The sequence below is a fragment of the Crassostrea angulata genome, chromosome 10, assembly GCF_025612915.1.
Source record: "Crassostrea angulata isolate pt1a10 chromosome 10, ASM2561291v2, whole genome shotgun sequence".
Lineage (NCBI taxonomy): Eukaryota > Metazoa > Mollusca > Bivalvia > Ostreida > Ostreidae > Magallana > Magallana angulata.
In genome coordinates, this window is record NC_069120.1 from 37199936 (window position 1) to 37226554 (window position 26619).

The window sequence follows — 26619 nt, forward strand, 5'->3', positions numbered from 1 at the left end:
ATTTTATTTCTAAATAAAGTAACAAAACCGTCAAAACTGCCAATCAAAGAGTCTGGATGCAGGATGTGGGTCTCCGAGTCCTGGGTCTCGGAGCCCCCCCCCCCACCTAGTATGAGGCATCACTTACTCACAATACGTTCATTCATACACGGCATAAAAGGTTACAAAGGTTAATATATAGAATACACAATACATGACTCAATATAGAATACTAGAGCATTCGTTGCAGACACAGAATCGCCAAATAGGTCACATGTTGTTAAACTCTCAATTTGGATATTATTCTGCCCGTATTATGACCTGGTTTCATAACATCATTTAGGAATACTACGCATTGCTACAAGAGTCACAGAGTTCATTCTGTCAATTATCATTAACAGCATTCAGTGCGCAGCATCTAGGTACACATAAATATCATAGTGACCATTATGTAATACTAGCAATTCAAGGTCATAGCATGGCTATCTGTTTACAGATTTCTGTTGGCCTGACGTTAGCGTGCGCACATCATGCCGAAAGTAAAGCAGAGTAACCGGATTGCAGAGCGGAGAGAAGGTCCGACAAAAAATCAACAGCAGTCAAAAGCAAAGAGGGGGCAATCTGTAAACAGGGACACTTCGGAGACAGTTGAGAAATCCCCGGAGATTGACCATGTGGTTGGAAACACAAAACCTTGCCCGGAATCAGGTACAGTTCAAAATTTTACTGAACACAATGATATTCCTCAAATAATTGTTAGCTATAACAACGTTTTAGGTTTAAATGTTTCTCAAGAGTTGAAGAACAAAATAATTAACGGTCAGTACGTAGACTTAGCAAAAATGTTTGTTAGTTCCAATGAGCCTCAAAAACAATCGCTTGTTATGGTTGACGGCGAGATTCAAGCTACCGAAAAAAAATGCAAAAATATTAATATTCAACAATGGACAGATGATTTTATCATATTTGCAAGCATTTATTTGGAGGCTCATCCTACTAAAGCCTTAGATCTCTTGAAATTTATGAATGACGTTAGGTTAGCAGCAGCTAGGTCATCCGGTTTAGGATTTAAAGTGTATGACCAGCAATTTCGATTAAAGCTTGCAAAAAACCAATCGGGAGCATGGGGGACAGTTGACCCGGAGTTGTGGTTAATTTACATTACACCTATAAGTAGGTCATTTCTGGCTGCTGATACACAAAACCAGAGTCAGAATAGGAAGCGTTATACATATAATTTTCAGGGGTATTGTTTCAAGGCACCTTGCTGTTATTTGCATCAATGTATAAAATGTAATGCCCAACATCCGCTAGCAATTTGCCCAAAGAAAGAGCAGATGCAGTCATCCAGGGGGGGACCAGCCATTTCGTAGTCAGGGCTCCAATAGAGGAAATAGGGGACAGTACCAAAATACAGGGAGTAGAGGAGCATTCCATTCTGAGGGGGGGGGGGGGGGGGTAGGGGCAATCACTACTAGGCTCAATGTCTGGAAGTTGGGATATACCCCAATCAAAATTCAGAATTTAAAACCACTACCACAAAATTATTCTAATAAGGCTATAGGAACTGAATTATTACAAGGTTTTCAGTTTGGTTTTAGAATTGGCTAAAAGGGTCCAAGGCTAGGGGGTGAATCAAAAAATTTAAAATCTGTTTGCAATTTCCAGAAGCAGCAAGGGAAAAAATAAATAGCAGGTCCCTTTTCAACCAAACCAATATCTAACTTAACGAGGCCGGGTCTAATTTGTTCTGCCCTAGATTTTTTAATTAAATTTTTTACACGAATTTCTACTGATATAAATATTATTTTAAGATAAAAAAATAAGACATTTACCACACCTTTTGTTTAAGGGGTCATCTCAAAGTTTGTTAATTTTTAACATAGGACCCTATGGGATTTTGCTTGAAATGTATCAATTTTGCACATTTTTTACATTTTTTTTTAAACTTCTGCCCTAGGAATTTCTTTTTCTGTTCTATATATTAAAGTTTTTGCTAAAAGGCATCAAATGGTCAAATAAAAAAAACCTTTTACCTCCTGGTTTGTTCCAGGGGTCTTATCAAAGTTGTTTTTTGTATGCCCAATTTCCCAGATTTGTCAGATAATGGCTATTTTTTATTTGACAACGGCGGAAATAGTGATCTTTATAGTATTGTAAAAACATTAAAACATATTTAAGTAATAAATGAATATATAACATCACATATTAAGGTTCATTGATATAAAATACATTGTTACTGTCTTGAAATATATGAATTAAGCTATATTTAGGCGGGTTAAAAAAAACGTGAAAGAGGGCTAGGCTTGCTGACCCGAGCCCAAATATAGCTTATACTTCGAGACATCTATGTTTATTCCACAATATAATATAAATATTACGCATCAAACGAGCTATTTTCAACAAATTTTGCTGAATATCTGCAGTTGAAACTATCACGCCATGGCGTCAACAAAGCCAAAAGATGACGTCACAATGCAAATGAAACGCTGCGCGAAAGCGTGCGTACTCGTTCTGTACTCGGCCTCGCTAAGAGTTTCGCCAATAGGTATAGTCCCCAAGTCTGGAGGTAGCTTGAGATTAATAACACATCTTTCTTATCCAGAAATGAATAGTGTTAATCATTTCATAGACCCGGAGGACTGTTCGGTTGCATACACATCTCTAGATCAGGTATTACAAGAAGTTGCACGGTTAGGTAAAGGCACTGTTTTGGCAAAAATTGATATAAAGTCTGCATTTAGACTAATTATTATAAACCCAGGAGATTTTGACCTTCTAGGTTTCAAGATTGAGGGAAATTATTACATTGATAAGTGCCTGCCAATGGGCTGTGCAATTTCTTGTAATCTATTCGAAAAATTTTCAACATTTTTGCAATGGGAATTAAAAAGACGAATTGAAACGGGTAAAATTTTTCATTATTTAGATGATTTTTTATTTTTGGGTGCCTCTGGTTCAGATGAGTGTGTTTAACTAATCATTTACTAATGTACTGTGTATATATATATTTCAGGTATCAGTCATCCTTATTATTAAAGATATAAACCTAGGAAGATGTTGACTCTCATTTATGACTGATACTCAACTAACAGCTTAACTACAGTTAATTTACAATGCCAGTTCTACAGTGCCCTATAGACGGCTGTAATTGGAAATCTCAGGATCTGGATGAAGCATTTGCCGCTGCTCTAACCACTGCTCTACAGATTCATGACAGAACCGTCCACCCATCTCTGGCTCAACCGTCAACGCACAAGTTAAAATTAGACCCACCTTCTATAGCCACAGGATGTGATCCAGATCAATGGTCAGCTTAAGACAATCACTATGTCCATGGTGGCTGATACAGGATGCCAGAGTTCAATCATACCTTTACAATCTGCAAACAATCTTGGAATAACAGAAAAGTATCTCCTTCCAGTCAAACTTGTAATGCGTGGAGCTATAAAGGAAGACCTTGGTGTAATTGGAGCAGTCGCAGTAAGCGTCACAATTGGGTTATGTCTCTGATACCATGGAAAAAGCTTTCATTTGCAGAGAAGCACTCATATCTCAGGAAATTATTCACACTAACTTTCCTAATGTATCAACAGTCACATCTCCAAACATTGCTGCATCTATGGAAAACTCTGAAGATGTAACTTGCTCTTGTCCTAGACGTCGACCTTCACCACCACCTGTTCCCACATCTTTACCACCCGGTCTGAAGGCCACAGAGGAACATGTAGAGTCACTAAAAGAGTGGCTTCTTGATTACTATGGTGCTACAACATTTAATGTATTTGAACATCAACCTCTACCGCTTATGAATTGTGAGCCTCTCCAACTCCATGTTGATCCTAATGCCACACCGGTAGCCGTCCACAAACCAGCATTTGTTCCTATCCATTGGCAGGATAAAGTTTATGCTGATCTTGAGAGGGATGTTCGCATTGGTGTACTGGAACAAGTAAGTCAAAACACACCTACAACTTGGTGCTCAAGAATGGTGATAACCAGCAAGGCTAATGGCACTCCAAGGCGGACAGTAGACCTACAACCACATAATCGACATTCTGTTCGGCAAACACATCATGTCCCAAGTCCTTTTCATCTGGCTGACCGTATCCCTCAAGGTATGAAAAAAACAGTGACAGACGCTTGGAATGGGTACCACTCAGTGCCTATTCGTGAAGAAGATCGCCATTTTACAACATTCATCACACCATGGGGGCGCTACAGGTACAAAGTTGCTCCACAGTGATTCATGGCCAGCGGTGACGCTTACAATCAACGATTTGATGCTATTATATCAAATTTCAACGACAAGGTTAAATGTGTGGATGACACATGTATGTGGGCGAACTCCATTGAAGCAGATTTTTTTCAGGCATGTGAATGGCTCGACCTGTGTGCTCGTAATGGCATTACATTAAACCCAAAGAAGTTTCAATTTGCTCAAGACACTGTCAATTTTGCAGGACTTACAATCACCCTAACAAACATACGACCAAGTACTAAGTTCCTAGATGCAATTAGCAACTTCCCAACACCAACTGACATTACTGGTGCAAGAGCTTGGTTTGGGCTTATAAACCAAGGAGCATATGCATTTGCCATGGCAAGACAAATGAAACCTTTTCGTGCTCTTTTGAAACCATCCACAACATTCTGCTGGACAAATGAATTAGATGAAGTATTTCACAAATCCAAAGAGATCATTATTCAGGAGATGAAGGAAGGTGTTCGTCTTTTTGACCCTGCTCGTATGACATGCCTAGCTACCGACTGGTCTGTTGACGGCATTGGATTCTTTTTGATGCAGAAGTACTGTCAGTGCTCAAGTAAAACCCCTACCTGCTGTAATGACGGTTGGAAACTATGTCTAGTTGGCAGCAGATTCACACATCCAGCAGAAAGCAGATATGCTCCTATTGAAGGTGAGGCCTTGGCTGTTGTGTATGCACTTCACCAAACACGATACTATGTTCTTGGTTGCAAAGACCTTCTTGTTGCAACTGACCACAAGCCACTACTCCAGATTCTGAACGATCGATCACTCACAGACATCGACAACAGACGACTTCTCAACCTCAAAGAGAAAACTTTAGGGTACAGGTTCACGATTCTTTATGTACCAGGCAGAAAGAACCTTGGGCCAGATGCAGCGTCACGGTATCCTGTTGGACCACCAGATCGTCTGAACTTACCTGGTGAAGCACCTGAACTTGATTCCCTAGTTAACATGACTGCTCATTATCATGATACAATTACCAGTCTATGTCTATATACAGAGGATAATGATACAGCTAATGACACCTCCACAGTTGCTGCTGCCACTTGTGCCTTGAATGGTGTTATCACAGTTGTTACTTGGAGCATGGTTCGTGAGGCCACTGCATCAGACCCTACATTTGTAAATCTCATCAGGCAGATGGAAGCAGGGTTCCCAGAAGACTACAAGGAGCTACCAACAAACTTGCGACCTTTCCACCGCTTTGCATCCAGTTTATGCACCGTGGATGGTGTAGTTCTTATGGGCCAACGAATTGTTATACCTCCAGCTCATCGCAAACCAGTACTCGATGCTTTACACGCAGCCCACCAAGGAGTCAGCGCTATGCGTGCAAGGGCTATGGACTCTGTAAATTGGCCTGAGATCACAGTAGATATTGCCAGGGTGAGAGACCAGTGTGTTCACTGCCATCAGATGGCCAAGTCAAACCCTCTGCAGCCACCATCTGACATAACACCTCCAGCTTATCTATTCCAGATGATTTGGAGTGACTCCTTCACATATAACAGTAAGACTATGTAGTTATTGTTGACAGGTATTCAAACTGGCCAATGGCATACAAGTCTGACTCAGGTGCAGAAGGACTTGTCAAGAGACTTCGTGAGACTTTCGTGACATTTGGCATCCCCGAGGAGTTGACGTCTGATGGAGGTCCACAGTTCACAGCAGGGAAGACTCAAGAGTTTTTAAAAGCCTGGGGAGTTCGTCATAGACTTTCATCAGTTGCAAACCCACACGCTAACTGCAGGGCTGAGATAGCGGTAAAGACAGTAAAACGCTTGCTGGCTGACAACATTTCTGCTGTTGGATCTCTGGATGTTGACAAATTCCAGAGAGCTTTACTGATGTACAGAAATTCGATTGACCCAGAGACAAAAGCATCACCAGCATTGATCCTGTTTGGACGACCCATTCGTGATGCCATTCCCATACTGATGGGTAGATATTCTCCAAATGAAACATGGACTGAGTTAATGTCTCATCGAGAGATGGCTCTTGCCAAACGTCATTCAAGGGAACACGGTGGAGTGAACACACTCATCACCTGCCAACACTACAGGTTGGAGATCATGTATACATTCAAAACTTGGTAGGCAACCATCCCAGGAGATGGGAACGTACAGGAACAGTTATTGAAGTACGCCAATACCACCAGTATGTTATACGTGTAGATGGCACAGGCCGAGTAACTATCCGCAACCGCCAACACCTACGAAAGTTCACCCCTTTTCAAACCAACCAAACACAAGGTACTTTGATGGCACCAACTGCAATTCAACATCAAGAAGTGATCTTGAGCTCTCCAACTACATCCAAGACGACACAGCCACAAGTGCCCAAGATTCCAGTGTCTTTATCACCAATAAGAATCTTAAGTCAACCAGCTGCATTGAATGAGACACCTTTTATAGTCCCCACTCAAAAACAGGCGACTCAGACTCAGACAATTCAACAGCCTACACAAATAGATTTGGACCAGTCATTCCACCACACCCCTGAACCAGATGTACCTTCTAAGTCTAGGATACCACGTGCTCTATCCCGTCTTCAGCCACACAATAAAGCTGGAGAAAAGGAACTATTGACACCACGAAGACCGCACCGCCGCAACACAACAGAACATAACATTGATGAATCAGGAACTGATTAATGAATTATGCATAGACATTGATAAGTGAATCTAGAGACTTTGCGTTTAAAATTGTGAAAGGACATCATACGTTTAATCTTGTTCGCGTCCGGAAGAATTTAACAGAACATTCCTGAAGATTTATTTTCTAATAGACTTGACTTTGTTTGTTTTGTATTTTTTTTTCGTATACAAAAAAAACTTGTCCCCGTGGGAGGAGATAACTAATCATTTACTAATGTACTGTGTATATATATATTTCAGGTATCAGTCATCCTTATTATTAAAGATATAAACCTAGGAAGATGTTGACTCTCATTTAGTGTTCAACTGATGCGAGGGTTCCAGGACTTGTGTGAATTCATTGGTGTTCCCTTAGCACAAGAAAAGACAATGGGTCCTTGTACAAACATAATTTTGCTAGGTTTAGAAATAGACACCTCAGACATGGTTGTAAGAATCCCACCAGAAAAAATACAGCAATTAACTGCACTTCTAACATCAAGTTTGATCAAAAAATCTCTCCAGCTTCAGGAAATTCAGAGTATTGTTGGTGTCCCAAATGCAAGGGCTTTTAATAGGCGGTTTAATGATGCAACTTGTGGAATAACCAAACCTTATTTTTATATAAAATTAAGTAGTGGTATCAAGGAAGATATAATGATGTGGTTAAAGTTTTTGCAAGACTTTAATGGGGTAAGATTGATCCATGAAAGTGAGTGGTTAAGCAGTGACAATATCGAGTTGTACACCGAAAGCAGTGGAAATCCAGAATTAGGGTGCGGTGCTTACTGTCAGGGTCATTGGTCTTACTGGTCATGGCCCCTTGGTTGGGAAAGCTCAATCTTCAAGGAAATGTCATTTCTGGAATTAGTGCCTACACTACGCAATGTATTTGTGGGGGAAAAAATATTTTGCAAACAAAAAAATCATAATGTATATTGACAACAATGCTTTAGTATCCATAGTTAACAGGCAAACATCAAAATCAAAAAGGGTAATGGTATTATTAAGGAAATTGGTACTCTTGCTCCTTAGAAATGACATCATGTTTAAAGCACAACACATATTAGGGAAGAAAAATAATATAGCTGATTCTTGATCTCGTAAACAGTTTCATCACTTCCGTCAGCTAGCACAGTGGGCAGACTTGAACCCAGAGACCATTCCAGACGAATTTCTTGCAATGATGTCAGAGATGAAGTAAACAAATTATTACAACTAGCAACAGCACAAAATACACAAGAGACATACAGACAAGGGTTGACATGTTTTGAGGAATTTCGTGATACTATCAGCCTTGAAAGGCTTTGGCCCCCTCCTTTAGAGCAAATTATACAATTTGTTGGTTACATGTCAGCAAGAGGGTTGGGAGAATCTACAGCAAAGACCTATCTGTCTGGAATTTCATACTATCTCAAGTTGTATTATTACACAGAAGTGACTCAAAATTTCATAGTCAGAAAATTATTAGAAGGTTATAGAAGAAAGGCTAAGTCTAAAGATATCAGTTTACCAATAACATTAAACATTTTGGAGAGCATATTGAAATCATTGCCAATTGTCTGCAATGATATTTATGAAGCAAAACTTTTTGCAGCTGCTTATAGTTTAGCTTTTTTTGGATATTTTAGGGTAGGTGAGATAACTGAGGGGAAGAAACAAGCTGTAGGTCATGCAGTCCAATTTTAAAACCTGGAGTTGTCATCAGATAAATCTTTAATGAAATTATATCTGGAACACTCCAAAGCTGATCAAAGTGGAAAGGGGGAAATGGTTATTATTCAGAATGTTCAATCATTAACTAGCATAAAGCCAGTTTTATATTATGGCAGAATTTTTAAAAGTTAGACCCATTAGACAAAGCAACTTGTTTTTCCACTTTGGGGGTCAGCCGCTTACTCGTTTTCAGTTTACATCGGTGTTGAGCAAAGTATTTAAAACAATTGGCATTGATAGCACTAAGTACAAATCCCATTCTTTTCGAATAGGTGCGGCTACCAATGCAGCCAAATTGGGCTTGTCAGATGATGAAATCTGTAAAGCTGGTAGGTGGAAATCCAACTCTTACAAATCATATATAAGATTTTAAGAATGCAGTGGTCTTAATTACAGTCACATTTACTAAAAATATTTTTTTCAGAAATTGAAGCTTGGTTTGTGGGTTCTTCTATAGTGAAAAGAGCATTTGTTGCAGCCAGAGATAGGCCAGGTGGAGTGTCCTTCGGTCTTCAGAGGTTAGGGATAAATATGTGGTGGCAAGGAAAAGGGGGTATGATCTGGACAGACATGTATAGAAAATTAAAACTTTGTTGAAAGTTAATGACAAACCCCAGTATTTGATAATGCATTGTGCTGCAAATGACATGGGCAAAACAAAGTTGAAAGAGTTATTGAGAATGTCAAAACCATTTAGGGAAAATTCAGCTACTTCTGCCTGATACAAAAATTATATGGTCACAATTGTTACCTAGGAGGAAATGGAGATACTCTGAAGATGTCAATGCCATGAACAAATCTTTAAAAAGATTAAACAGCTCCATTGCAGCTGAGCTTGTTAGAAAGGGGGGTGGCTACATTAAGTACCCAGATATTAAACCCAATGATGAGCTGTTGTTTGACAGGGATGGTGTTCATTTGTCTGAAAAAAGAACTGAAATATTTTTAAATACAATTTGTGCTGCTATTGAACAATTTAGGAAAACTGGGATACTTGTTTATCCCAAACTCTACTAGTTTTGAACCAAGTTTATTGTTCATGTGGGATGTGGCAAGGTCTAGGCTTAAGGAACTTACCTCTTCCCCCACATGGTGGCGGTGGCTTCACTGAATACATGCAGTGCATGCATTCACTTTCGCCATGTGGATGAATGCGCGTGTTGTTCCCGATCTACTTGTGCACAATTGATGTGCAGCTGAAATTATTTGATAATGACAATTTGAAGTTGAACAATTTTTGTCTCGGGTTGCCGTTTACCGGAATCTGAGTTGACCAAGTTGGTGTTTTGCATTTATATTGATTGCAATTGTTGAAGTTGTAATATTGTTTTTGAGCCATTTGCTAATTTTTTATGTTGCAAATATTTTCTTTGCCGTTAACCGGAAAGAATAAATTTGCACAGTTGGTTGTTTGAAAATTGTTGAATTTTTTCTCCTCTTTAGACTCCTCTTTTTAGATTTTGAAAAGGCTTTCGATTCTGTTGAATGGAAATTTTTATTCAAAACGTTAGAGACTTTTAATTTCGGAACTAATTTTATTCACTGGATTAAAATTTTATATAAAAACCCAATATTTCGATTAAAAAATAATGGATGGATTTCAAGAACATGTCAAATGCATAGAGGAATTAGACAAGGCTGTCCTATTTCAGCATTATTATATCTTTTCGTCGCTGAAATCTTATCCGATAAAATAAAAAATAATGGGTTAATAAACGGATTTACAGTTAAAAACTCAGAAAAAGAAATTAAAAACATCCAACATGCAGATGATATGACATTATCACTGAAGAATATAGATTCTCTCAAACAAGCCATTAAAACCATTGACGTCTTTTGCAAACTCGCGGGATCAAAAATAAATTTATCTAAAACAGAATGCATCCTTCTTGGCACTCTTAAAAACCAATATAACAATGTTGAAGGAATACATGTAACGAACCAATCAGTGAAATGCTTAGGTATACACATTGGTCATGATAAGATTGAGTGTTACAATAAAAACTGGATGAAAATATATCATGAAATGGAAACGTTATTTGAATCTTGGAAAAAAAGAAAACTAACAATATTTGGAAAATGCACAATAATAAACACATTAGCAATCTCTAAACTTATATATGTAGCTAGCATTTTGGAAATACCCGACAATGATTTTATAAAAAATGTTAAAAGGCTTATATTTAATTTCATGTGGAATAAAACTGATAGGATCAAAAGAAATACCATCATAGGTGAAGTATATGAGGGAGGAATAGGTTTTGTTGATATAGAATCTAAATTTACGGCCCTAAAAGCTATGTGGATTCCACGTTTACTTAGTACAGAACACAATATTAAATATTTTTTAACAGTTTCTGTAAGGATACAAAAATTGATATTGAATATCTGATGAAAACAAATGAGACGGTTGCCAAAGACTATGGTATAATAAACAACTTCCCAGAGTTCTACAAGCAAGCTTTTGTATGCTATAATTTATGTAAAGATGATACCCAAACCAAAATACCTGCCTTTTCTACCGAAGCTTTTTTATTACAACCTATTTGGTCAAATAAAATATTTAATTTTAAAGGTAAGACAATCTGCTTTGAAAATTGGATTAAAAGCGGAATTCTATACGTAAAAGATATTTTTGAAGAGAATGGAACTTTAAAAAGTTCGTCGGATATATTCGATACATTACGCAAAAGAACAAACTGGTTATGTGAATACAAAATAATAAAACAAATTTTTACCAAATTTGAACTCAAATACGATTTTTCAAAAATTCCATACTTACAAACAAAACAACTACAAATAATTTCCGATCAACACAACACCAAAACTTTTTATTCAAGATTAATAAAACGTAAATTTCAAGCACCTTGTACACAATCTAAATTAGAAAAAGAATTTAAGTTGGAAAGCAAAAATGTATGGAAATCAATATATACACAGAAAATTAAAAATACCAAAGACAAAGCCTTAGCTGAGTTTAATTACAAACTACTGAACAATCTGTTATGTAACAATCTTTTAGTGAGCAAATGGAATAAAAATATCACTGCTAAATGCAAACAATGTAACGAAATTGAAAATTCAAAACATCTTATTTTTGATTGTGTTAATGTAGTAAAAATTTGGAAAGTGGCCAGCGAGTGCTTAAATTTTGATATTAATTGGAAGCATATTGTTTTGGGGTTCTACCTGGAAGAAACACAAGTCACCAAATTATATAATTATTTTTTGTCATTTATTGCATATAGAATATACAAATGTAAAATGTATTGTAGACTTGAAAATTTACCCGAATCAATTTTATTGATAAAAATCTCATTCAAAGAGTATATTACGACACACTGTGCAGTTCTGAAAATGCTAAAAAAATACAAAAGAAAATGAGCTTTTTCAACTGTTGATATCTAAACTTTGATATTTGTTATTCTTTTCAAAACAATAATATACCCGATACACATAGGGACTGTCTATGTGTATTAGCGCTTTACCCGGGGACGTAGTGAAGGACTGTATGCATATGTATGTGTTATGTCCACCGGGTAAGTCAGGGGTTCAACTTATTTTTTACTACGTATACCAATGAATGTAACATTTCAATATATGCATGTATGATTATGTTTTCGGACGATACATTGTATGTTAGTATGTATGTTCTATTATATTTATCACTGTGGGCATAATAATGAATAATGATTTCAATTGAAATTCATATCTATGTATAAGCTATCTTTGTAAATTGTTTTATATAAAATCAATAAAAGAAAGAAAAAAAAGAATTTTTTAGACAATGATGTGTTTTTTACCATACCCATTTGGTGTCAATGTACTAATGGCATTTCCGTTGTAAAATTATGATGTAATTTACAAATACTTTATTTACACAAATTTTACTCATTGTCTTGAAGCCAAGACCAAATAATGCCACAGAGGGGGGTGGATTACAATACATGAAAACGAATAAATCTGTTGTGAATCTGATTGGTGTTTTATTTTCATTATTTAGAGTTCAATATGGCATGTTAGAAAATATGGATTGCTTTTATGAGTGCTGACCATGTTGAGTGTTAGCATGCTTCAGGTCTACAATAAATGAATGAGAATTAAATTAAAAGTTGAATAACACCAACAATAAAGTTTTCTATTACACTTTACTTCGTCAGAATTGAAAAGTCTTCAGGCCCAGCCATCACCAACTTATCTCAAGGCAATACGCAGCGTCATGTCTGAATTTTGATCACATTTTCTACTTTACGACGAAGTTCCAATTTCCTTTCAAATCATATACTGAATTTGTTTTTTGACAGAGCAATAGATAACTGCATATCATACATCTTGAAAGTTTGCTGAAAAGCATCAATAGGTATAGTTTATATCTTAAATTCACGGCCTTTGGAGGATGAAAGGGACAATGGTTTTGACAATATCTAATCCCGGCCTTTCTTCTTAAGATACACACAAAAAATAGTCAAGATTTGCCGAGTGAGGAGATAAGCTTTTATTACACTTCATTATGAGTAAACAAATTTACAAATCAAATTCAGATATTGCGAAATATTGACACGAATAGTCCACCAGAAACATAACCGGAATGGAAGAAAGGGGGAAGTCCACTGCACATTACACCCTCGTGGGGGTAACCTGGCTATAAAAAGAGGAAAATGTCACTATATAGCCAGCTTTTCATGGAGGTTCCCGGAGGAAATAGTAATTCTGTTGTATAGTCATTTTTCCGGGGGAAATATTGCTAGGAGGAAATGGCACTAAACAACACCAGCTTCTTCATCAAAATTCCACTATGTGGCTCAGTTTTCATTGCACTGTGTTCTTATTTCAACATCTTTGGCAGTGGCGTCGAGAAGAAATTGAAAGTGGGGAAAGGGGGGGTGGGTGATGGGTAGCTTGACAAGCAAAAAAAAGAACAAAAAGATCGTTGGTTATGTTTATGTACAAATTGGAAAAAACAGGAGGGGGGGGGGAAGCCCCTACTTCCACCGGTCCCGGCGCCTATGTTTGGTGTCAGTATTCATATTAGGCCTAAAACAAAGTTGTGTGTTTAGGGTAACCCGACCTAACCTACAAAAATACACAGATCCTACCATTTTTAAATGTTCGAGTGTGAATTTTATATCATTTCTATTTTTTAAAAATCTGTTTTTAAATATGACACAAACAAACATTCTTAGAATTCATGCAGAAAAAAATATGATAAAATATAAAAAAAAAAAATCCCTACCTACCTAACCTAATTTTTTCATCAGTGTTACCCTTAACCCTTTTTTCATAGGCCTTACAGCAATCAATTTTCAAACAGGGATAATAATCTGTGTTATACCGACAATGTACAAAAAATTGGTGTCGTTCCATATACTGTTTGCTTATCATATAAACGAACCTAGGTTAAGTTCATGAATGCTTATTAAAAGGAACCAACCCTCATACCAGCTGCACACAGTACGCAACTAGTGCAGAGAAAAGTGGCGACACTAAAGACAATAGCTCTTGTAGTTGTCCTCATCCACTTTGTTTTGGATGTCTATGGTTTGACGACACTTGCAGAGAGAGGCTTGATAATCTAGAGAAACTATTGGCAAACCTAAATGAGAAATTCCAAAACCATCAAACGGACAACACCAAAGTAGACGTGATGTTCAGAATTATTCAAGACGGAAATAGTTACCTGAAAAGTAGACTGAAATCTTTAGAAGAAATTGTTCTTATCTCTAGCCGCTGGACAGAGAAACTTGAAGCTAGGATTGCAGATTTAGAATCTTCTAATTGGTTTCTGAAATCCAGATTGACAACAGAAAAAACTAACTATAGGGTCAATAACAAATATTCGAGTACTTTACTTGGTAATCTAAAAACGGATGATTCGAGGAAAGAAAACACGGGCCATCATTAACTCAAGGCAATGAGATGGAGGTACATCGCAAAACGGCAATGGTAAAACGCAAAATAAGTCAGTTAGAGAATAAACCGAGTGCATCGAACGAAAAGCGTCTCCTCACAGGTAAATTTCTAACTGTATATTATATAAAGGTGGTATGAGACATCTGTCGATATTAATGTGAATTGAAGTACAATATAATTATCAAACTTTCACCGGTTTAGAATTTTCAAATTTTAGAATACATGTTTTTAACCAAAAATACGTTTAATATTTTTTTGCATAGGTATAAACTTTAAAATCCCCAGCGAGATTCAAACACATGACTTACAGATTTGTAGTGGACCCTCTAAACAACTGCGCTACGTTGTTAGATGACAACTTTTGGAAAGGAACTATTTATAAAATTACTTTTCATTTATTGTTTATTTCGATAAATAGTACTAGTATACGTCACAACATAGAAGTGTTCCATACCATCTTAACTACGATCATATACTTGTACTCGACAATAATTAATTTCTATGACATTGAGAACATTAGGAGCTTAATTTACCATACTGTAGGACAGTACAGGTTCTGTACCATTGATGTATTTCAGGAATCCAGTCAACCTCCACCCCATTCCCAGATGGTGCTGCATTTTCTGCATACGTGTCTGTCTCTACAACGGGCTTAACCAACGATTTCGCAATTCACTTTGACACCATTATAACAAACATTTGCAACCATTACAACAAACATACAGGAGCATTCACCGCGCCACAACACGGTGTTTACGTGTTTACGTGGAATCTTTACTGTAGCGAGGGAGGGTACATATATTCTCAGCTTGTTGTGAACTCTAATGTAGTTGGGGCTATGTTTACAAGCGCACAGGGTGCTTCTACTATCAGAAGTCATACAGGTACTGTGGTTGTCGAGGTTAACCAGGGCGATGTTGTTTTTGTTCGTACTCACCCTACAGAGGGTCACTCCGGAAATCTCAGGAGTAACTCAGACTGGCGATCATTCTTTAATGGCTGGAAACTGTACTAAATATCAATAAAAATGATTCTCTTCAACTAAAAGGAGGCGTCGATCATTTCAGATGCATGTATTTATAAGCGACATCATATCAAAACTCAAAAGAGGTCATAGTTTAAATATTTATTAATTATTATATGATTGACCAATTCCTAGCTCTCTCATTGGCCTATATATCCATCTATCTAGAAAAAACCCAGAACGTTATATTCACCTGCACGTGGCCAGGGAGGTCAAGGTAACATTCGATTTTCACTACACTTGACAAAAAATAGATCCAATGAAATGTTGCGTTTCCAATTTTTTCGGCTATGACTTTAAAGCAAAATTTTCTCTTGGTAACTCTCAATTTGATATATCTCTATCAATTTCTCGCTGAGTTGTACTATAAAAAAATTATTGCTAGTTTTTTTCCAAACAAAACGATGATTAAGATACCCTCGCAGTACAATATTCACCTCGACTTCGGCTCGGTGAATACTGCATTTTTTTGATAGTTAAATCATCGTATTGATCGAGAAAAAAAACCCCAGCAATAGTCTTATAGATTATTCACCAGCACGTTGCTTAGGGGGGTCAATATCATACAATTATTTCTGTTTCTGAGGTCAATACGATGATTTAGCTACCCTAGAAGTACAATATTCACCGAGCCTATTGATGGAAAAAAACCAGCAATAATTTTTTTTTATATGATTCAGCGACGAATTGATACAGACATATATTAAATTGAGTGTTATCAAGCAATGTTTTAGTTTGAGGCCATTGCCGAACAAATTGAGAAACGCCATGTTTCATTGGATGATCTATTTTTAGTCCAATGACGAGAAAATCAAATGTTACGTGCAGGTGAATTTTCGAGATAGTTGGATTGAGCCAACCAGGGAGCTAGGAATTAATCAATCGTATAATAAACCATTTTATTATTTTATTTATATTGGAATAAATAATATGAAGTCTTAGAAAATCTTCCTTTCTACTCTTATACAAATGCATGGCAAATAGTTTTGTAATTTCCAAAATGCTTCGGTTGGTACATACGTAGGATGTACATGTACATATTTAAAAAAACTTTATACATGTATTTGAAAGTGTGCACTGCAACATGTATAATATAGAACTGCGTTTTCTGACACATTAACAAATATGCAAATAACAAATTCTATCTGGTACTTATATTCTTTGTTTAATTAGTTTATTTTCTAAACATTGCAAAATAATTTCATATCTGTGCTTAATTTGTATGCACACACCGTTGCAGTTTAAAAGAAACTATATATTTTGGTTTTTGAGAAGAAGATTTTTGACAAATATCACCAAATTTTCAATAAATCCTAATTATTTCCCCTTCGAATAGGGCGTGTCTTTTTATTTTAACGAACTTGAATCCCCTTTACCCAATGATGCTTTGTGCCAAGTTTGGTTGAAATTGGCCAAGTGGTTCAGGAGAAGAAGTCGAAAGTGTAAAAAGTTTACAGACAGACAGACGGACGCCGGACAAAAAGTGATCAGAAAAGCTCACTTGAGCTTTCAGCTCAGGTGAGCTAAAATGAAATTTAAACAAAATCGTGACCATGCCCCTTTAAGCTAGCCTTTTGTCTCAAATCCAAAGTTACAAGAACCATGGAAGTTGGTCAGGACAGCATTCTCTTCATCGTTCAAACCTGCATCAAACTACTCAAAATGCTTAAACCTGCTCCTGCATCAAGATAATCAAGATCAAATTTGTATCTGAAGTTACCGCCATTACCACATCTATAGTTATATCAACTGTTTAAGTCTCACTAGGTAAGAACAGAATTTATTTCATTTTGTAACCAGCCTAAAGACCTCAACACAATTTGAGTTGTTCCAAAATCTTCTACTTATTACTGCCTGAGCTAAACTGCACTTAACCCTGAATTTATATTTTAAATGCAAATAGAAGTAAGTTTCGTATTACATACTGATACATGAGCTGTATGATTTGCAAAGTGAACGATATTTTATTTCAATAAGGCATAAACCTGTCTAAGCATCTAGATAACCAAGATCACTCTCCGTATCTGCAGCTTTCTCTGTGATTCGTTTACATAGTTAGTTTGAATACTTATTAGAAATTAATTACTATAATTTACATAAACATGTGACAAGATAGGACCAGTAGTAACATAGATATGGTCATCAAAGGGCACCTTCTCCAAAAATTTTATCTTATTCCAGCATCTAAAAAAACTAATAACTTATATATACAGGACCTGCTCTATAAACCTAAAGGTCAGAGTTATTATAAGATTCATTTACCGGACACCAGTAAATACGGATAGATATTTGCAAAATAGTGAAAATACATGAACAATTTGATAGTTTATTGGGCAAAAGAAGTAATGGTCAATCAGAAAATATTTACCACGGTAACATAAAATTACAGAGTTTTAAGTTCAACACTTTATTCAAGATATTTCACAATAAACAGTTTAACTGGTCTACATATGCGATAAGTTTGGCACACATTTTGATGTGACACCATGCTAATTAACGACATCAGAATACTGCAAAGACTGCTCGAAGTTGATTTTTTTTATCATAAGATAATACACAAGAAGAGGAGAGAAAATCTGGCACATTTTAAATTGAACACTTGTGGATATAGTCCTGAATCAAAACCAACATTTCTTGTTCTTTCTTTCACATACAATTTCTAATTTGGTTTACTTTTCCTTTTTTCACAATCAGAAAAAAACACCTATCAGCCAGCTGAATAAATTGTTTTAAAACATTCATCAAATTATTACACACAAATATAAACAAATTGAATTCATATTCAATAAGTACATGCACCCCATTTACACAGATGTTCTGACTTTAAAAGTAACCAAAAGTGAAATAATCACCCAGAAAAAGGGGGGGAAATAGAAATGTACTGTAGCTATTAACAACCTTCCCTTTTGTTTAAATTAAATAACAAAGTTGTTTACCCATTGATAAGAAAACAAATGCATGTAAAGTTTAAAACAAATCATACAGGGATGTCAAGTAGAACGGTAACCAGTTGATTTCGATATTTATAAACTATAAATGCAAATAAAGAAGGGCTTAAATAACACGGGCCGAAAATAAACCTGTATACAGTATGTCCATTTCAACAGTACAACAGAATGTTACATTTATATGTATTTATTTTGATCTCTCCAATATTAAACCCTTGCCAGTAACAAAATACAAATATGTAATGATTTTTAAGTTAAACAAAAATGAAGGTTCCTGATGATTAAGTGGCCCAAATAGACCCTTCATAAATGTGTTTTCCCATTGACAATTATTTGGTATACCATCTCAGCATAGTAAAAATTACCTCTATAAAAAAGGGTTGCACATTCACCAAGAATGTTTTAGCTAGGGCATCGATGAGCGAAATGAGCAGATACACACATTACTATGTTATACTGTATACGAATATACCATATATACGGTTTTTTCGCGTGTTACAAAACATGCGAAAATGGGGGAAATATGTAGGATTTTTATTTTGCGTCAGTCATTTTTGGGGATTTTAAAAGTTTCTTATAGAGAATAATAAAAGATATAACTGTTGCGTATTCAATATTTTGCGATTTTAAAGAGATCGCAAAAAATGCATAAAATTAGATAATCGCGAAAATTACCGGATATACGGTAGTACCATTTATACTCACAAGTTGAAGAGCTAAGGATGACAAAAAGTATATAAATGTTGGAAAACATTTTTGGCAATAACAATAAACCCAGACAAACTGGAAACACTTTCTACTGGCTGTTAATTCACAACATGCACCATTAAAGCAACCTCACAACAATTAACATTGTTTAATTTGATGATAAATACTAAAATCTGATTGGTTCAGACGCAGTTTTTAACCCGTTCTATTACCCTTAACGTTATGAACGCACTTGGCAACTGGTAACACAACGAATTGTTACATGCGCGTACGGTTCGCCAAAGAATTCACGTCATTCACAAGTCAGTTAAGATTTTTTTAAAGTAAAGACATTCAGTATAATAAAATAAATAATGCCTGTTTAGGATGGCAACAGTTGAAATTGACACCCCTCAAAAACCATTGTCAACCGACGCGAAGCGGAGGATGACAATAGTTTTCTCGGGAGTGACAATTTCAACTGTTACCCTCCAAAACAGCCAATATTTATATAATAACATCTCTCTCTCTCTCTCTCTCTCTCTCTCTCTCTCTCTCTCTCTCTCTCTCTCTCATCCTTCATGTCCTTCAAGCTCACAAGTACAAAAATCATACAAATTACGGGTTAACCTTAGAAAACTACCTAGCACTAATCGTAATACAAACATCACAACATGAGGATGAAGTTTTCAAATTTACAGAACACAATTAATGTATGCACCCATTTTTGGGAGTTGATTTTAATCAACTCTCCTATGCAGTTACTCAGACAAACCGAAAGTGAAACAGTGTCTGGTCCTCAGCACAAATCATTGCTGCTGACAGGACTTAGTTCTTGAAAATAATTGATAATTTCGAAATAATGTATGCTAAAGCATTGTTTTTCAGGGAAACCTATTTATAAATACCTTGAAAATAGTAAGATTTTAAATGGTACGAACAATTTAAATATTTTTTGTAGTCGTATGTATTCCTACGCCAGAGTTCAATATAGTCTCGTTCAACTTGACGCTCGGCTGTCTCCGTAAATCATTGTCGGAGATTTACGGTGTCAGCCGAGCGTTTGGTTGAACGAGACTAGAGTTCAATATTGCTTGGATCCATACAATTTTCGAGAAATATTTCTATTACTGATACATAGTTTGGTTGAATTAATTTTATCTTTAAATATTATTTAACATTATTCATATGGGGGTTTCTCGACATTCTTGTCGAAAGAGTTCAAAAATTCATATTATAAAAATGTGCGTAATTCAAATAAGAAACTACATGTACTTGTCATGCAAAATAACATATCATTGATTTTAAAATAAATAAAGATCGACAAAATCAACTCCCGTCAGTTCTTCAGTACTTTGATTCCTTTTAGCATTTTTACTATATCAGACTTTCCACGCGGAATTATTATTGGTCTAGACTTATCCTTTAAGTTAAAGTACTTATAGGTTGGAGTTAAGACCAATTCATACCCGAAAAAAGCAATTTAAAACAGGTAATGGTCAAGATTTAGTATAAAACGCTGTGCAGATTAATTTGAAAACATTCTTGTTGTGTTTACAGAATGAAAGCATAATATTGACTTGTATCTTGACATTTGTACTACAAACAATGCAAACAAACCAAAAATTAATATCTTAACTGCAATTGAAAATCGTCTTCAATGCTCCAAATGGTGGATATATACGGTACTATTGTCAAATGATTCTGAGCAAAAGTTTTAGTAATATGTTTCAATAATTAAGATGTTCTATCTGAAGCACCTTGCATGCAGGCATGATGTATCAGGGGGTATAATACTAGATAAGCCTCAGATGCAGCATATGACAACTAATGATATTGTAAATGAAAATGTAATAATCTGTTGGTGAAAAATCAACTCCTACAACTTGAAGCATTTGCATGAATTATGTATCTGTGGTCTTAAAATTGACTCAAATTCTGTAACGTTACCTAAAGAAGAATGAGGAATTTAGACACTACTTATCTAGAGAAATAGGAAACTCTACATGCAATAATTGTAAACAAAAAATGGCTAAGTTCAACGGCTGGTATTTATTGCATAAATTATCAAACATCAAAATTCAAGTAATATGCATATGTCTGATATAAGAACAATTGACCTGCAAAAACAAAAATTCGTTATCTTTAATAGTGTACGAGGAGTTGTCCGTACAATAGTGGTACTCCATATGCATTACTATGCCCAAAACAATGGTGTTCTTCAACATAGTGTTCTTATCAATTAAACGAACCTAGGTTAAGTTCATGAATGCTTATCAAAAAGAACCAAGCCTCACACAGTACGCAACTTTATAGTGCAATGAAAATGGCGACACTAAAGACAATAGCTCTTGTAGTCGTTCTCCTTCATATTCATGTGAATGTCTATGGCTTGTCATCAGACGACAATTGCAGAGAGAGGCTTGATAATCTGGAGAAACTATTGGCAAACCTAAATGAGAATTTCGAAAACCATCAAACGGACAACACCGAAGTAGACGCGATGTTCAAAGTAATTCAAGACGAAAATAATTACATAAAAAGTGTACTGAAATCTCTAGAAGAAATTGTTCTTACCTCGAACCGCCGGACGGAGAAACTTGAAGCTAGGATTGCAGATTTAGAATCTTTAAACTGGTTTCTGAAATCCAGATTTACAACAGAAAAAACTAACTATAGTTTCGATGAGATATATTCGAGTACCTTACTTGGAAATCTGAAAACATATGATTCACAGAAAGAAAACACGACTACCAGGCAATCAACAACTCACGGCAATGAGATGAAGATACAACGCGAAACTACAATGCTTAAAAGCAAAACTAACCAGCAAGAGAAAAAACCGAGTGCATCTAACGAAAAACGTCTCCTGACAGGTAAATTACTCAGTATATATATATTAACTCAAGCGTGTCCCTAGTTATTGCTTCTATCACTTTTTGATGATTTTTAATAATAATAGACATACATGTGAAAGAAATACAGTTGAAATCGATAAAAGGGAAATATTTCAAGATATCTTCATTGACAAATTACCATTATCAATCAAAAAAGTTCACAGGAACGGAAGCAATTCTTTTTATAAGATTTATAATTGGAAATGTCTACATCTTTTTTCATTCGGAACTCACTCGGAATACCTCGCACAATTTTTCAACGTTATCATCCGGGCTATTTCATGTCTAATGCAATAAAAAAAAATCCTCGTAGACTTTCTGTTTTGGTATGCATATTGAAACCTGAAGCGGTAGATGGGACGTTTCAAAACATATAATCTTGACATTTTTCATATTCGTCTGTGAACGTAGTTTGAGCACAAATGTATTTATGATTATCGAAATATGTATACCAAAAAAAGGTGGAGGAAGCAAAACTCGGGACAAAGTATACGGTATACCATGATGTATTTGTACTAGATAATATTTTATTTTGCATGAGATAACATAGAGAACACTAGGAGCTTATTTGACAACACCGAAGGACAGTACAGGTTCTGTACCATTGGTGTATTTCAGGAATCCAGTCAACCTCCACCCCATTCCCAGATGGTGCTGCATTTTCTGCATACGTGTCTGTCCATGAAACAGACATATCTAAGGATTTCATCATTCACTTTGACACCATCGTAACAAACATCGGCAACCATTATAACAAACATACAGGAGCATTCACCGCGCCACAACACGGTGTTTATGTGTTTACATGGAATCTCTACTGTAACATAGGAGGGTACATATATTCTCAGCTTGTTGTGAATTCTAATGTAGTTGGGGCTATGTTAACAAACGCACAGGGTGATTCAAATATCAGAAGCCATACAGGTATTGTGGTTGTTGAGGTGAACCAGGGCGATGTGGTATTTGTTCGTACTCACCCTACAAATGGTCACATCGGAAATCTCTACAGTTACATAGACTGGCGTTCATCCTTTAATGGCTGGAAACTGTACTAAGTATCAATAAAATGGATTCTTTACAGCTTAATTTAAATGGTATCGCAGTATAAGGAGATGTCGGTCATTTCAGATGCATGTATTTATAAGCGACATCATATCAAAGAACTGGGTACGGTGAGAGACAAAATAGGCACTGTAACCGAAATTAATAAAATTTAATACGGGATACCTTGACAATATGCTGGTTGTAAAACAGTTTGTTTTTTATGAATATCTTTAATCGATTTCATTTTATAGTCCCTCAAACATAGCGTCGTTTATAGTTTTCCGATGACGTTATGACGTACGTTCAGAATTTAAAATATGGACGTCATAAACGAATTCAAGGAAAACAATAATTATCATTATCGGCTTCTTTATTTATTTCATTTTCTTTCTGCTAAATATTATCTTCAATATCATTTTCATAAATCTAAGTATTGTTTATATATATAGTGAAACGATAAGTGGGACAAACTTTTTTAAACTATTAGTAATGAAATCTATGGGCTGTTTTTTCTTATCTCATATTTTTTCTGCACATAAATATATGTCCCGTCGAGAACAAGTATGGCGGGGTTCTCTGTCATGGTCCTGGTAAACAGTTCTTTGGCCAGCGGTCGAGTGTGACTCTCTATCACCTCCTCTCTTTCAATGTGGAGGAATCCTAAAAATTCTGTAATAAATCTTGACTTCAATGCTTTTGTAGCCGATTTAAGTGCTCTTCTTACCTATCAAAGTTAGAAAATGCAGTTTGATAAATCAAAGTTCAAATAAACAGTTTATCAAAAATAAAATAAAAAACTGTGTTATTAGCACATTGATATGAATAATACGTTAAGTCAATACCTGGTGTTTTTTCATTGCGAAAAGCGTTGCGAGAAGGTTGTTGCTCAATCCACATCGAAGTTTAATCAATAGAATGGCTACACATGTCCTTACACTTCTTGTTCTTGTTGTTGTTTCTCGAAGATTGCAGCAATCGACGTAAGTCATCAAAATAAACTCTGTCTTTAAGATGCCTGTGAGGGTGAGGTAGTCTTCATCTGTTAAAGCATGTGTGTGGTCAATCACAAAAGACCTGCCATTTTCCAACAAAAGTTTGATGTTTGTCTTGCTCAAGTTGACTTCATTGCTGACTGGTTTTATTTTATCTAATGCATCGACCGTAAACTGTTCGCCGTCTAAATGCACAGGGCAGCACCTAACTCCCGCTGGAACAAAAATGCCCTTACGTATATTATACGTCGAAACGTGGAGTAAGTGGAACAACGATGATTTTATTTTCGGCCCAGGCCTTTTACACACAAAGCAATATGCATGGCTTTTGCTGGTCGTTGGTAAATCAAGGGTAACAGATGAAGGATTTGAGGAGGACTGCTGTATGCTTCTGGTTTTTTTGATTGGAGATTCGTAATCATCTTAAATCTTATACACTGCAATGCATTCCAAATTGTTCAACTTGTTTTCTTCTCTGTAGCATTTTAATATACATTTAGAACAAAGGAAATCGCCATCTTGAACCGATACACAAAAGCGTCTCTCTAAAAGTTTTAAATGTTCTGCTTTAATAGCAACTCTTTCAGAAGGAATCGTGCGACGCTTGCAAAGACAACATGGTTATGACTTTGGACCATCTCCAGGCATTTTTGCATCTAAATTTGATTAGTTTGTATACTATATAGTGTATTTTATAAACATGGTATATGGGCATTGTTCAGGTCAACAGTGTGGCCTCCGATGCGATATATAAAGGAGTTATCTAAAAATTACTTATAACATCACTGGCCTACATGTATGTTTATTTTAATGAATTAGTATTGTTGTTAAAATAATGCACATTTATAAATGAATATCAAAACTTTGCAGTTTCAAGAACTAACGCAAGCTAACAAATTGCCACATATACGGACTGACGGGCCTTTAATTGGGGAAGAGGAGGCCAGTTTAAAAGATCGTAGTGATACACGTTGAGTTGAAACATAGACGTCCGTTTTTATGTATAAATGTAAAACTTACATGTATGATTTTTGGTACATTGATATATTTGAGAAATGTTTTATTACTTTGATTTTAATTTCAGTGAGAATGCAGTTCCAATGTATACTAACTATATAAGAATTAAGAAATCATTCCTAATTAAACGCGAGGAATTAAAATCCGCGTAAAATCGAGAGAATTTAGCCACATCTCGCGGATTTTGAAAAATCGCTTTTCTTTTTCGGACAGATGTAAACTACATGAAACTATGATAAAAATTCGGCATTCACAATTTAATATTCTCACGATTTGATTGAAAACGATTGAATCGCGGGTATAAGTACTCGAGAAAACTAAGGAATCTACAGTATCTGATAAATAAGTTCTAAAAATCCGGCATTGAAACAGTAATAAATCTGAACTTGATATGATTTTCCGCTTTTGAAAGTAAATACTTGTAGAGCTGATATATGTTTAAGTTTAAAAGAAGTGTACAAGTTTTTTAAATGCGTAGATGTAGAGGTAGGTTTGAAAAGATCTCGTTATTACGAGTTAATTATCTCGTTATTACGAGAAAAGATCTCGTAATGACGAGAAAAGATCTCGTAAATTTTGAGACAATTTTCTCGTTATTACGAGATAATTTTCTCGTTATTATGAGAAAAGATCTCGTTATTACGAGTTAATTTTCTCGTTATTACGAGAAAAGATCTATATAAAATGGTGCGTTTCTAAAAAGAATTCGACTGGATCACCCATTCAGTCTATCTTTTTCATTACAGGAACGTTGATTCAATTTTGATTAATAAATAACAAAGATCATTATTCAATAATTTCTACATATCAAAATGATTGGATTTGACAATTTATCTTATATGAATAAAAGGAAAGAACTTCAAGTAATTTTACTATTCAACTTATATATATAATTATAATCCCACTCCGAAGTAAATACCAGGTAGTCCTATAGTCGTAAAAACACAATTCTATTAGTTACAGATAACTTTAATGACTATATAGTGACAGTCATGGATATGGATATACAGGATTTACCCGAATTTGTGTTTTATATTTTCATACACAACCTATACATGTATTTATTGAAAATAATTGATTAAATATATTAACATTTTGGAGTCTGAAAACAAATTCCACGTATCCTTTTTCATTATTATTGATAAATAGTTCAATGAATTTATTAATCAATCTGCTTTGCTACTTCTTCTGAAATTTCATTAAAACTGCTTAGTCCGATTTTATATCTAATTATGCGTCCGCTTTTAAACGATGATAATGCTAAGTATGTGTATATCAATAGATATTGCAGTAGTTTATACACTTTACATAAAAAGAATAGAATAATGAAACGCGCCATTTTAGATAGATCTTTTCTCGTAATAACGAGATAATTAACTCGTAATTACGAGATCTTTTCTCGTAATTACGAGATCCTTTCTCGTAATATCGAGATAATTAACTCGTAATAACGAGATCTTTTCTCGTAATTACGAGATCTTTCCTCATAATAAC

General features: G+C 35.5%; 2 pseudogenes; both read left to right on the top strand.

Annotated features, from left to right (window-relative positions):
• The first annotated feature begins 14053 nt into the window (after nucleotides 1-14053).
• On the top strand, nucleotides 14054-15768 carry LOC128165157 (complement C1q and tumor necrosis factor-related protein 9-like; annotated as a pseudogene).
• Nucleotides 15769-21440: 5672 nt separating this feature from the next.
• Nucleotides 21441-23395, top strand: LOC128165147 (uncharacterized; annotated as a pseudogene).
• The last annotated feature ends 3224 nt before the right edge of the window (nucleotides 23396-26619 follow it).